General features: G+C 48.6%; 1 protein-coding gene across 2 annotated transcripts in view; it reads right to left on the minus strand.

The window, feature by feature from the left end:
- The window catches only part of LOC105564496 (transcription factor Sox-11-A-like), a 42,498-nt gene that overhangs the window by 8,879 nt on the left and 18,231 nt on the right, over positions 1–15,388 (minus strand). The window lies entirely within an intron of this gene.

Raw genomic sequence — 15,388 nt, forward strand, 5'->3', positions numbered from 1 at the left:
TCATTATTCCCTTTCGTCGCCGTCACTCAATTAATATTTTTAGCAAATCCTTATATCTAGCACATTTTCTCCTACCATCGATTATCCGTAAGATAAGTGTCGACATTAGGCCCGCCGCGATAAATCGATATAGGATTTACATCTCGGATCGAGTCTCGGTGTGTCTGAGAGTCCCGCCGAAAAATATTGCTACGTCGAGAGAGAATCCTATGAGTCATATATCGATACCCGTATATTTAACTCGACATCTGACCACGCATGATTTTCAACCTATGATACATCGAATTGACCGCGATCTTCGCATTAGACAAACACGACCCGGAATCGAACAGCCACGTTCGATTCACGCTGAATGTGGGATGCGACGAATGCGGGTCGGCGCGTATCTCTTCTTTTTTTTCCTCTCTTTCTCTCTCTCTCTCTCTTCGATCGACCGCGAACGCCGGGGCGAGCGCTTATGCGAGAGGAGAGGAAAAAAAAAGACGAAGGTACAGAACGAAGGTAAAACGAACGAGACACGACACCCGTAATAAAGCGAGCGGCTGCTCCCGTTTCGGCATAATTTCCGACATTACGCTACAAAGAAACGGGCGCGACACGGAAAGGCTCCTCGCCGCTCCTTGTCACGGAATCGAGGCCCCGAGGTTCGGCCGTGCGTGCGTGCGTGCGTGCGTGCGTGCACTTGCACATGCGTGCCTGCGTATCGACACGTTATTCACAATTAGCCCGCAGCTGACGGAAGCGGGTGACCAAGGCCGAGCCCGAGAGACACACTCGCATCTCAACTCGCTACACGGTGGTGGCCTTCGCGAGAACTTGACGGAGAGGCGAGCGATCGCGTGCGTGTACACCGCTCCGGGCTATATGCGCGTCGTTTCGCCGTGAGTACGCAACACACACACACACACACACACACACACACACACACACACACACACACACACACACACACACATACACACGCGCGCACACGCGGTACAAGCTCGACAGCTTCTGCGTGACAAACCGCGTAAAGACCGTATCACGCTAATCGCTCGCCGAATGCTCTCCGGGCTCGCGATTGCGCCGCGTGCGCAGATTGGAGGAGCGGATCGAGCCTGGAAATCTCGATTCGCCGGAATTCCGACCTCGATCCTCGCCCGCTGCGTCGACGCAATGACTTCATCTGCGTTCGCGCAGCGGCCTCCCGACGTAAATCTTGAACGTGCAATTGTGACACGACTTAAAGGGGACGTGCCAAAGATTCTTTCGTTCGTAGGAATCTACTGCGAGGAGCATCGAGCCGCTATAGTTCTTATTCTCGATGCCGATTGGTAAACGATAAATCTAATATTGGTTCAATTAAATACAGACTAAATGTCATCTCTATCTCGTTGAATAAAATGATGAAGAAACGCAGGAAAGATAAGTCACGAGGCACTTGTGCTGATATTTTCCAGCTGTTTGAGATCCTATTCTTAGATACAACGAGATAATCTCATACTCGTTATAAGACTAATTAAACTAGCAATTTGAATAATTGAAATGTTAGATAATTAGAATAGTAGGCACGTTTTCATCTCTCTCCTTTCGTTCCCTGCGGAACGCTTCAGAAATATTCGCGCCGCCGCGTCGTTCCACGTTGATTGAAAAACACCGATAGCGAACGCGATCAACATACGGAATGACGAACGAGCGTCCCTCTTCCGCAATCGTGATCGCCGACGACGGTAGAGATAGAGATCCATAGATCAAGCGCGGCTCGCCGGCGCGCGACGTGCGTTATCGCTGGGAAAGGAAGAGGAAGAGGAAAAAGCCGCGCGTATTGTCCTTTTCGGTCGCGCGCAGCGTCGAGTCGCGAATCACGAGGAAAGAAAGAAGCGAACTCGGGGGTCCGGTAATGGGGCACAAACGGCAGCGAGGGGTCCCCCCTCCCCCCCGCACCCCCAAGCCTCGAACTCAAGGATCGCTGACGCACAAACAACGACGACGAACCGCTCTTGTAAATCACCTCGTCGCTTCCTACTCGCGCGGCCGTGAAACACGGAATCGTCATTTGTGCCGCGAAACGTGAGAAAGTTTCAAATGGATATCGAGCCGCGGATATGCCCCACCGCCGGTCGGTTTTCACGGCCGACCCGGACGATTCACGTCGCGTCGACGCGACGCTTCCCCGAATGCAGGCTGCGTTCGGTAATAGGCGCGTTAGGGACGCACACGGCGATACTTTCGGCGAGATCCTCCTGAAAACGCGCAGATATAATTGCTGAAGTCGCGGGAGCGAAAGGCAAGAGCGAATTGGAGATCCTCGCAATAGGGAACTTTGCTATTTAAGGGGTCGTTCCGCTTTAACGCGGCTAGCACTTTTTAAAACTTCCTTTCAAACTGGCGACATTTTGTTGTTTTTAAATAAAAATTCGTAATTGAGGTTCGGGATAGAGTAACACTCACATAGATTAAGAACTGAAAGGGGAACCACTGACCAAAATCCTCACACCAACGCCCACTAATGCCCAGTAGGCCTTAGTTTATTTTAGTATCTTGTTTTATCTTATTTTATCTTTATAACGCCTCAGGCGAGGCCTAATGTCCAAACTAATGCCCCAAAAATGCCTAGTAATGCCCACTAATGCCGCAATTCTGTACCCCACAATACGCTCAGTGGTTTCCCCCTCGTTAAGAATCCTTTTAATTTTTGTTTCAGGTAAGCCTGAATGATAAAAGTCATCAACGCAGCTGTCTTGCATCTTCCTCGACACGCCATCCGAACGGTGTAGAAAGCGCTTGATTAAAAAAATTGTTTAAATTATGAGAAACTTTTTTTTGCATTATTTAAGAGCGCCCTAATAAATCCCAAAAAGTTTTATTTCATTGTATGGTGTATTTATTGTGAAAAAAAATGTTAAAGATGACCATAGGTTTTGGGCTGTTAAAGTGGAATGACCCCTTAAAGACCTAAGAAAAAATAGAGGCTTCGTCTCGCATTCGTCGACTTCGACGACAACCCGTCGTTCAGGCAGGGTAACGGCAGGGAAATTCGTGTCTTTGCTAGAGGGATCTTGAGGGCGCGTATGTGTGTGTGCGTGTGTGCGTGCGTGTTGGCCACATTGCATCCATATGATGCATACCAAACCATCGAGTAAGATGCTCCAAGCATCGCTCCAGAGTCACACTGTTATTTCTATACGGAAAAAAATGTAGCTGCCGTAGCTAAAAACTGCATGCAGTAAAGTTTCAGTTGTAAAATATGGACAGCTAATTTAGTTGTGGCGGCTAACACTTTACCACTGTGCCTGTTGCATTAGGTGCGACGACAAACCGTCTGCTGTGGTTTAGACATTCTATAGTTACGGCAGCAAAATATTTTCAGCAAATCATGATTAGCTACGGCAGCGGAAAAATTTCTTTCAGTGTACTTTATTCAGTAAAATAAAGTAGACGAGCGAGATTGTCTGTGGTGTGAGCCTGATGGATAACTCAGTCGCCCAGAGAGTGGAAGAACCCAGGTTCAAGTGCTGGTCTAGTCCTAGGCATAGACATAGTAAGAATAGACTACGCGTTTTCCCTACCTCACCCGTGTGAAAACATGTACAAACTTTAGAACGGGATAGCTGGTGTTGAACAGCATAGCCTCTTCGTCTAACGAAGTAATTGGGGGTAACAGAAGCGTAGAGGAATGACAGAGGATAAAGGATAAGCCTGTACTGCTCAAAGTATGTTGTTTCTTTCTAAAGTTTGTACACTTCTGCAGCCAAAATGCGTCTATACAGGGTGTTTCAGGGTAAAGTGTCCTAACTTAAAATATGAACTTAGGACCCCAAAACAAGAAAAAACTTTCCTCTGGAGACATGTCCGTAAACGCTTTGTTTAAGAGATATTGACATCTAAACATTTTTTCATTATAAAATTTTATGAAATTGTTAGCGGGTTATAATAAATAATTTAATAGTGTGTTTCAAATACTTTATTATTAAAAAATATGAAAATTTTTACTTAATTATAAATTTTGTTCAAAGTGACGGCCTTGAACATTGAGACAGGCTTGACATCTGTCTTTGACGGATTTCACGAACCATTGGATTTTTTTGCTTGGGGTACTATTAAACAAAAATTCTACGAAAAGCCGGTTAATGACATTAATTCTTTACAAGGAAGAATTATTTAAGCATGTGAAACAATTACAGCTATTCAGTGCCGCTCTGCCACTGCTACCGTCAAAGACGGTAAGTTCTATTTTAAGTTAGGACACTTTACTCTGAAACACCCTGTATATTATACGTCTATGGCGTACCTAACCCGTTAAGGCCGGATCAGACTAGCGATTGCCGACTCGGATTGGATTGCGACTGGCGATTGTCCTCTAGCCAATGAGAGTCGATTAAATCGCCGGCTGCTTCGCTGTCATTGGCTAGAAGACAATCGCCAGTCCCGATCCAATCCGCGTCGACAATTGCTGGTCTGATTCCGCCTTTAGATTTCTCGCCTAAATGTTTTTCAGCGACGCCGCGTCAATGCCTTCCCGATACCTCCATGCATTATTATTACGGCCTGTCTGTATATTTTGATCTTAAATTTATACTGTGCAGGCTTTAAAGAAGTTTCTGCGTAGCCATATAAAATCACGCAACTATGAAATTTTCTGGTACACTTCCGATTTACATAGTGATGCAACGCCGGATATCTTGGAACGATAAAGATAATATTCATCGCGATACTTCTCTTACCTCGCTCTCTATCGCAATTATCCCAATTGACCGTATAAATATCCAGATGGTAATCTCTAATTGGTTAAATGGCCGATAACTATACGGCTGAACGGGCCGATCGTCAAGGCTGATTATTTCGGCCGGATGAATTACACGTCGTCATTCGCCGCGAAATTCGGCCGCGTTTCTCGCGCTCGCGAGACCCGATTTATGTAACACCCGATCGGGGTGGGACGGACGGACCTGCGGCGCACGTCTCGCGGAATATCTGGCGCAACGCGCCGTACATACCGGGGCGGCCCGGTCGTTTTGACGAGCTACACGCTGCAAAAATGAGCGACCAGGCGGCGCGCGATCGGCGTAATGGATTCTCTCTCTCTCTCCTCTCCTCTCCAAGAGGAGCCGCAACGACGCCGGCCCGGACCCCGGGCCTCAATAAGGCAAAAAGAAGGAAAAACCCATGCCGCCGAGGTGGAGGTGAAGTCGTTGCGCTGCCCACCCCCCCTCCCCGGGGGGCTCTCGCTCTACCACCACCGGCGGGGCCCGATAAATCATTATCCTCGCCGACCGGCTTTTACCTGCGACCCGTGAAAATCGCACGAGCACGAAACCGCCAAATCGAGCGTGACCGTTGCTCGCGAGAGGATCAGGCGTCGAAAGTATGGTTCCGAGGGATGCGATGAGGTGGGTGGAGCCCCCGTGTATATTCACTATGTTCCGACGAGGCAGCCCCGCCATATGTTCCGCTCGCGCTACAAAAGCGGCGGAGCCATTAGAGCACAGATATCTGGCCGCCACGCCGCTATCTCGATAGATCGGAGAAAATAGTTTATGGACGGTTTTTACTAGCCTGAGCTTTACACCGCCCGAATCTATCGCCTGCATCTTGCGTCTCGAGGGCCCGACGGCGCCCCGTGGAAGTACAATAAAAGCACTATACGCGTATCTACGGTAAATAGCCGTTTATAGCGTCGAAAAAAATAATTTCTGTGGCTCGCGTGCACATTTTTACAAGTGACGTGTAATATAACAAGCGATTACGTTTCGAGACACGCACGTCGCAGAGCAGCGAGGGAGAGAGGAAAAAAAAACAGCGAACGGAAGGCACAGCACGCATCTTTATGCGGGTCTTTTACGAAAGACTTGACGCTCGTTAGACGGCGCGCGTATTCTCGAGCAAAACTCGAGCGTCTTGCAAAATTCTAGCGTGAGTCCCGCGCGGGCGATTTAATGCGATATCATAACGAGATATCGGGGGGATAAATATATACCGGTTCTCTTGCAAAAGAGTGCCCGCGCTCCCTCCTCGTATCGGCTAATTTCCCAGGCCGTCTCGCTCCGCGGGCTTTCCACGAAAGAGCGGACCTTGAGACGCGTCGTTGATGCACGCAGGGGGCCCGTACGCGCGCGCGCGCGCGCGCGGGCGTTACGCAACGCGTAATTATCGAAACGCGGGGGGCCGCGGGGGGGGGGGCGGCGAGAGAGTCGCCCGGGCTCTCGTCCGAGGGACACGAAAAAATCGCCCGAGCGCAAGGGCACCGCATTCTGATTCGCTCGCCATTTGCGTTGCTTATTAGACGGCGGTGTATGTTAATGCCGGCTAACGCGCCGTGCGTGTATTATACTTTCAGATGCCGACGGTCGACGTACCGGGATTTGTGCGGCGGAGATCGCGAGGCCTGGATGTAGGTCACGAAGAGGAGAGCCACGCGTCACCTTGCGCGCTGCGCCGCGTCGATCCGATTCGCGACTTATACATGTATACAATCGGCGATTAGAATCTGCCGTTAGGCGCGAATTCGGAGAAATCGGTCGGCCGGTTTTTAGCGGGCGGAGGATCCCGAGGCTCCGTCGCGCCTCGCGAATTTGGAGACTCTTTTCCCGCGGACGTCAATCCGGCGCGTTCGCGCGAGAGCAACGTTTTTCTTGCACCTAATGCAACAGAATATAATTACATGGACTGGACACGTGTGTAGGCGAGTGGAAAAATACCAGTTCGCGTTAGGCTCGAGCGAGCATGAGGCTCCCTGCGGGTTCGGTTTGTTTGGAGTCGCCAAGTAAATCGCAAAAATGGTGGCTCAAGTTGCGGGAGCGAAGAATACAGCAAATAACACGCGTACAAGATGATTCCTCATTATAATATAATGTGAATACAATATGATTGTAATATATTCTATATGTTTATAAAGTTGTTCACAATATATCAATACATGGAGGAATGTGAGATAGTAGGTTTTCATCGTCCAAATTCAATCGCAAATCTTCATTCGCAACGGTTACACCATTTGACAATCAATTTTCCACTAGTGGCGAGTGTGGCGCAGAGAAATATACGCTGCTTAGTAAACAAATGAACGAGAGAGGGTCCGGGTTCAAATCCACGAACAGCAGCACTGGTTTCTTCGGAATTTTCCGAAGGAAAGTGGGTAGCCACTGAGAGTATCCTGCCACACGTATCCTTTTAGGGGCACAGCCCTCCAGATTGGAGGTTTCCTTCGGCAAGGTTAGCAGCCTATCGAAGATGAAGTAAACGCTCAAAGTACCAGTTCGTTCTGAACTGGTACAGAACGAAACTGGATAAAAGAGGCCTTTAAGCCTAACACGGGGAAGGAGAAGAAGAATTTTCCACTAAACAGATTTCACTCCAAAGGCAAGAAATTCACGGTGGAACCGACGGATGATGCCTGTTAATTTGGCGGAAACTCCGCCATCTCGTAATAGGGGACTTTCCTCGATCTTTTAAAATGGAGACACAGAGCGTGCGATTATCACTTGAAGCTATTGCAGCAGCTGAAGAATTCTCGGGGAGAATTTTTCATCAATTTTCGCAGTTCCTCTTTAACGATCTCGGGGAATACGTTTCCCACGATTTGTTTAAATGCTTATAAACGCGCGTCGATAAACACGATACTTCCGTCTGGCGAAAAAGGCCAAGTTTAATTTCATAATATCCCTCGGCCAATCGCGCGTGCGCGCGCGCATTTCCACGGTTGCGTCTACCCGGCGTTTACATAACATCTCGAATTAATGTCCGAGGCGGCCAATTAACAGAAACCATAGAGACGCGAAAAATTCTCGGCGACGTAAGATTACAGCGGCGAGAGAGACGCGGCCGATTGCCGGTACGCACGAAACCGGTGCGCGCGTACGTACAGCACATCGAGGGAAGATCGTGAATCAAACGCGGTAATGCGAGGGAAGGAGAGGAGGCGACGGCGTGTGCCCCGAAAGTAATTTCGTGACGCCCGGTCGTTATTTACGAGCGCTTCTCGCTGGCGCGCGCGCGCGCGCGCGTTCGCTCGCCTCTCGGCGGTGCATAATTTCGTGGCGTGCAACAAAGTGGCCGGCTGCTGTTTCTGCGGTAAAACAACCGGCTCGCTTCCGTTGCTGCTGGAGCCCGCAACTCCCGTGCCCTCTCTCGCTGCTGTTGCTGCCCGCCCGCCCGCCTGCCCCCCCCCCTCTCCGCCCTCCCGCCCCGGCCCACGGAGTCGATCCGATCCGATCGGCGCTCGATGCACACGATGGCCGCGTTTTCTCAGAGCGCAGCTGGCCTTGGCCAACCCGCTCTTGCTCGCTACCGATCGGAACCTCCCGTCGTTAACCCTCCCCGCGACACATCGATCTCCCCTCGCCGCCGCCTGCACTCGCGAGCCTGGAAAAATCGCTCCCCTCCTCTCTCCCCCCCCCCGGTCGCGGGGTACGGCTCTCCCGCACCTGCGTGCTCACGCATTCTCGTTTCGAAACTACCGTTGTACAAACACAGCGCTCTCGTAAATCGCGCCCGCCACTGGAACCGCCAGCGGAAGGATGCTGCGCGCGACCCGTGACACTCGGCCAGACTCGAATTCTCGCGCGCGTTATTCGTAACATTACTTTCTGCCCAGATGTAAGATTACGTTACGGAAGATGGGCCAGAGCTGCAGCGGACACTCGTGCGTTGGTATGTCCGTTGCAACTGCTGAACGAAAAACTTTTGGAGGGCGAAAGGTGCTGGGAAAAAAAAAGAAATTCCGTTGGAAAGATACAATTTGCGGCACGTCTCATCTCGTCTTGCGTCTCCTTACAAGTTTTACGAGTCAGTTTGTAAAAAGAAAAAATAATCTATTTAAGGCGGTGACTTCGAAACTGACATTAAACTACGCAGCTCCGAAGTGACGCTCGGAAACTCCGCGAACGTCCATCGACCTGATATTCCGATGGATATGTGTCACATCCGTATCGTTTACGAAACATCGGATGTTGTGTGCCGATGTTGCGTGCTGGTGCCGCAGAAGGCATCGCGGCGATGAACGATTTGGTAGGACTTGATAACGGAGCTCCGAGCCTCTTTCCGCTTTATCTGTCTCTCTTCCCTCTCCCTCTGTCTATCGTCGCGACGTGTCGAGTCCCCGTCACAGTGATTCACCCGGCTCGCATAAGATTGTGGCACTTATAAAATACACAACGACGTGCCTGTGCCTACCAGACCCCTTTTAAGTGCCTTTTAAGTACATCGCCTCTCACAGCGCTGGTCACTGTATTTCTAAAATCATCCTTTTTCCAGTCCCCGATCGACCGCCATATTCATTTTTACACGAGTCTGTCTACTATGTATTAAAGTTGTTTGCATTATATTTTTATCGAGTAAGTATTACAGATTTGTCTCATCGATATTATTGTCTCCCTTATTTCTCTCGGTAAAATCTTATGCTCGATCGTTTGGACATAACATTTCAACATAATTAAGTATCTAGTTCTTTTAAATGTCCATTTTAGTTGGCGCAATTTAATGAGAGAAAATAAAAATGTTTTTTTTCTTTCTAATAAAATATATCCAAATAATTAAGTTACACAATTCTTGATTGGAAGGCGCTTATAAACTTGGTGTCTTTTTACCTTTTTTTTTTAAAAAAAAGGTTATTTCTTAAGGTTTAATTCTTACACGAGTTTGTCTACAATATTTTTTTACTATACCAATTTCAAGAGCGGGAAGCAATAGCAGCCGACGATAGGATTATATTTGAATAGATGTGAATTAGCGAAGTACCGCACCCTGAAGCCGCCAAGTGCGAAACAGCGTTAGTCCATTAACGCTAAACTTTCGGCCCGACAAAATTTCCTCTACATAAATTCGACCACATTAATGGCGTTACGGTAATTCTTTTACGCATCTAAATAACGTAATCTCTTGACACACGTGGGCCGTCGCGCGTGCGATTTCGAGCTTCCGTTTCTATTAATACCTTCAGCCTCGTCAATGGAAATTCACTAGCCGGGTTCCACTCGGCCTCTCGCCTCGCGAAATACGCGCGATTTCGGCGAGAAGGAGAAAAAAAAACGACCACTGGCCTCCAGAGAGTTAAAATCAATTCTCCGCCACCGGACACACATTTGATCCAGCGACCGTTCGTCTCGGCGAAGGCGAGCGATCGTACTTTCGTTTGACCTTCGCCGACACAATTTACCGCTATGAATCTGTCAACGCGACCTTGCGATAGACATTAATCTCGTCCGATCGACCGCAGTGAGGCCCGGAGAACGTTAAAAGCATTTTTTTTCCCCTCTCCGATCGTCTCCCGGCGACACGCGAATCGCCTTTTTCGCGCCGTAGAACGCTCTTGTAGCGTCGCTTAAGAGAGACGGGAACGTGATTTCCGGGTCGGGGAATCAATCGCGCCGTTGTTTTGCCCCTTTTTACGCGATAGAGACGACATTGTGTACCCGATACGGCAATGTCATTGAGATTAGATCGATCGATAAGGGGCACAACGATAGGCAAATAACCGATAACGCCGAAGACGTCACTTTATCGTGTACGCCACGGACTGATTCCGCTGGCTATTATCATAAAGCCTCGTAAACACAAATACGTATTAGGGAAAAAAAAATAATAAGGATCGATATCTTATCGTGCGTACGCACGGGTCGTTTGCGCGCGGTGGCGATAGCGAAATTTTATCTAAATTTACTTTCGACAAATATATATTTAGGTGAAGTTTACATGGCGCGCTTAAATTTAGATCCCAGCGACACCTCCCCCCGCGGGAGGCTTAACGAACCCGTTTGTCTAGCGCATCTAATACCGCCACCGTTAGAACGAGGGACGAGCATGCAGATCCCATACAATGTACAGCTCTGTCCACCATGACGCGCAACGGAAAAAAAAAAGAATGCGCGATTATATTTATAGCTGGCCTCTTAAGCGGACCGATCTCGTTGCGAGATAAGTCCTACTTTATATTCTCATAACCGTAACAATAACTCGCACCACCCAAGTAGAGAAATCCCAGTTCTTATCAGGATCTCTCTTACGGGCTCGCCGTAACTTCGGTCTTTACGGCCGATTTTATGCATACCCGACAAAAGATATTTTAACTATTTCTCCCGTTCACCGACAACGACGACGACGACGATAACTTTTTCCACTTTCTTCCGCGTACGCCTCCTTCCGCGGAATCCGAGCGAACTTGCGCGATCCGGGAAACGGAGGGGGAGGGGGGGGGGCCTATCGCTCTATCGCTCGCATAAGCGCGAAGTAATTACAACGTGACGTGCTGGCAGCTCGTACGCGCTCGCGTAACTTTCGAGGAGCGAAACCGGCGTTCTCATCCCGCCATTTCACTGTCGCTTTTGTAATACCGTTACACCGGTTAGCACGGCATTACGGCACCGCCGATGGTTTCACCGTCGCGGTTAATAACGCCCCGGCGGATTATCCGACGATTAACGTAAATTAACCCTGGCACGTACGATCCTCCCCACCACCCCCCGTTTACATAAATCGGGAAACCTACGGGCGACCATCGTGCACCCACGGAAAAAATTTCCGGATCCAATGCTATTGCGCTTCAATGTATCATAAAAATAGGATCGATGTAGCGCCAATCATACTTGTTATAGAGAAAGGAATATTTTAATCTTAAATGAAAAAAATCTAGAATAAAACGGTAGTACGTATCGTTTTTTATCGAATATCGTGGTGCCAACTTTGGGCATTGTAAGATGGAGGAACGATTTATTCTAAACGCAAGAATATATTAAGTTACTCTTGTCTCAATATAAGTAAGTCAATCTTTTTTAATTCGATAGAGGAGAATGAGAATTATTGACTTTACTTTGATATCGTCTTATTTTTATACTATGTGAGGTTGCGAGAAATATAAATGCGTCAAGGATATCTTTTGTCTCGGTAACAGAAATCTTTTCTGCACCTACAGAAAAAATTTCCGGATCCAATATAGGATCGATACAGCGCCAATCGTATTTATTATAGAGAGAGGAACATTGTAATCTTAAATGAAAAATTCTAAAATCTAGAATAAAACGGTAGTACGTGTCGTTTTTTATCGAATAATATATCGTGGTGCCAACTTCGTGCATTGTAAGATGGAGGAACAATTTATTCTAAACGCAAGAATATATTAAGTTACTCTTGTCTCAATATAGTAAGTCAATCTTTTTTAATTCGATAGAGGAGAATGAGAATTATTGACTTTATTTTGATATCGTCTTATTTTTATACTGAGTGAGGTTGTGAGAAATATAAATGCGTCAAGGATATTTTTGGTCTAAGTAACAGAAATCCTTTCTGAGGAACGAAATTTTGTCGGGAATTCTTATTTGGAATTTTGAAAGAATCTCTTAGACTCTCGTGTTTTTCTTTCTAGAAAATATTCTAGAATTTTTATTTATTTTCATTTGGTTATCGCCCCTTGTGTGCTCGCATGTGTACACATCGCAATATCGCCTCTTATTTACTATTTTCACTGGCCAGAGTACAGTGTTTTCTAGTGATATGCAATCTTATATCGCACATTTGATAGACACCCCATTCCCGTGTATTCTTTCGTCGATACGAGCTATAAAAAGATAAAACAAAAAAATCAACAGCTTCAGTGTTTTTCTCGACCGTATCTGGCGTTTTTAATAATACAGAAAATTTGTGTTGCGAAAAATACTACCTCGGCCAGGGTTTTGAACCTGGACCTTTCTACACTCAAGGCGGGCGTCTCGCCAATTCGACCACCAAACAAAATTAAAATGCTGTTAGTAATAAATTTAATAAAGAATGCGAAATCATATTTTCATGCAACAGACCGGTTGTGCCATACAGAGGTGTCCAATCTTGCGCAGTAATGTTCTCTCCCAGGGATGCAAACTTCTGCATACTTTGCGTGCAATTTAAAACAGCTCAGTCGTCTGGCGTTTGCAATCGCAAATTCTCAGTCGCCCAAAAGATGCATTTAACTGCCGAACGAAACGCATTAGACATATACGTAACTTGTCGATTTTTAATTGCGACCCGACGGGGGAAAATCGTCGACGTGTCGCAAGGATCGGAGTACGCGATTGACGCTAAACGTGACACGGGCGCGCCGGTCTCGGTAATCATTTTCGTAAATAGAATAATCGTGCGAACGCGAAATGTCACGTTCACGCGTACGCGCGCGCGCGCGCGCGGGGAAAGTGGCGGTGATTTGCGTTTCGCTTACGCACCACTACGCCACGCCGGCTGTTCGGCGCGCGCGCGTTTGTGTGTGTGTGTGTGTGTTTGTATACTGGCAATCGTGCTCGTCCACGATGAAAACGCCGGGGACCTTTTTTCCCGGGGACACAGCCGCGCTACCAGCCGGATGCGTTTCCCAGAACATCCGACTTATCCCCCGCGCCGCCGCGTTATCACGCGAGCTTTCCGTGAAAGCGAGCCGATCCGCGTATCCGCTCGTTGCTTTTTACTCCCCGATAGCAGAACCCTTCCCCTCCGCGGGCGCGGAGATCGATGGAGTCTGTCTGTCCCCCCTCGATTAAAATTCTGCGCTACGCCTGGTGCCTCGCGTATAGCTGCGGCGGGCGAGAGAGCGCCCTAAGAAACGCGTTATCTCGCCGTCGCGTTCGCCGCGTGTGATTACTTTCAATCGCTCGCACACAGGTTGCAATATCTTTTTAGATGAGCGAGCAGATACGGATGCGAGCGAAAATAACCGCGCAAGTACCAAAGTTCAGCGCCGCGGCCGCGGAGGATGCGATATTTTTCGACGACGAACGGACTCGGGGATCGCTCGCCGCGGGAATTACGATTCACAGTCGACAGCGGGACGAGACTGGGGGGGGGAGGGAGGGAGGGGGGAAGCACGTATATTTAACGGTAAATGCGCGGCGTGAATCTAACGAAACTCACGTCACGCGAGTGCCGGCAGCACGCGTTCGACTTCGAAATCGTCGTTAACGTCGGTGCGCGCGCGCGCACGCGCGCTTGTCTCTATTAGAAAGGCTCGCGTATACCGTCAAGGCTACAGGTAATCGGGATAATTTGATGGGATTGTACCTATCAGGAAAGGAGGAGGCGGACGGGCGACGGCGAGGGGCGGAGGGAGACGGAGGAGGAGGCCAGAGAGGCCGAGAGCAGTCAAAGAGAAGTTCAGAGGGCCAATTTACCGGACGAGATTAAGCCCGCGAGAAAAAGAAATTGGAATCGAGACGAAAATTACGGATCCCACGTTCCCCGCCGAGTCCTTTTTTCGTCCTTCCGCGCGCCGCGCCCTAACGCACGCACACGCGCACACGCGCGCGCGCGAACGGTTTATTTCCGAAGCGACGTAAATCAAACGTCGAAAAATGCGTACGGCAATATCGGCCCGTCGGACGTGATCGCCAGGAGAATACGATTTTTCGGACGGTGTCGTTTTAACGCGAGATAAACTTAACTTGCGAGCGGAGATGAACAGCTTCACTTACGCCCGCGTCTACCGGTGCTGATTAATTTGGAGCCCTGTTTAACTGAGTTTTCATCCTCTTCCAATCGCTGAAGCCAGAAAGGGATAAGAAGTAAGTTAAACCGCGATCAAAGTTGGTCCGCACTGAAGTGGACATTAGGCCTGGGCTTTTCCTCAACTTCGACTTTAGTTTAGCTCGTTCTTGGTCCTTTTCTAAGGGAAATCGTTGAGGGAGCGTTTGGAAAAGGGACAAGGGACGAGTCGAGACGGGATTCGTGTTAAGCGACGCGGAAAGGAAACTGGGCCTCGGTGGGCTCGACGTCGCGTGTAACGCAGATAAACCCGAGGTCAGTTTTAATTCTCAGTTTCAATTTTCAGCAAGAGATCGATGACGAGCAAGTGATGCAACGTCCACGTTTCGAGATATCATCTTTTTATGTGCGGTATTCTCTTTCGCATTCCCCCTCGTCGCGTATTCCAGACGAGTATCGTGACGCATTTGTTGCGGTTTCGTGCGAGTATCGCCAGGCGGATGCGACGAAGATTTGATAACGCGCAGTGCGAAGTTACGGCATGTCAAGGGAGATTAAGACGGCTAACGCAATTGCGATGCAACACGGTCGAGCAGCTATCGAATCAGATAGAAAAAAAGGAAGAGATCCTGTATATTCGTGCCTCGTTAGGCGATGCCGCGATTATCTCGAATCATCCTTCGTATCTTTCGTTTTATATTATTAAATCCGATACTATATCTCCAATATTAATCTCGCCTACGTTGAGCGGACGTTTAAGCAGCGATAAAAGCCGATCTCTCGCGACGAACTCGCGGCGGCTCGGAAGGTGTGTAATTTATCGAGGGAGATGTGCGATTTAAATGCACGTCGCACGGCATGCGCGGGTTAAGTAATAGGACCTCCTCGAACGAAAGCACGGATGCCGAGCGGAACGCACGACCGTTTCGTACTCCCGATTCGTGCTCGCGGAGTTCGATCGATCGGTTGAAACGGACGA

Source organism: Vollenhovia emeryi, unplaced genomic scaffold (assembly GCF_000949405.1).
Source record: "Vollenhovia emeryi isolate VEMERY1.0 unplaced genomic scaffold, V.emery_V1.0 DF939164.1, whole genome shotgun sequence".
Taxonomy (NCBI): Eukaryota; Metazoa; Arthropoda; class Insecta; order Hymenoptera; family Formicidae; genus Vollenhovia; species Vollenhovia emeryi.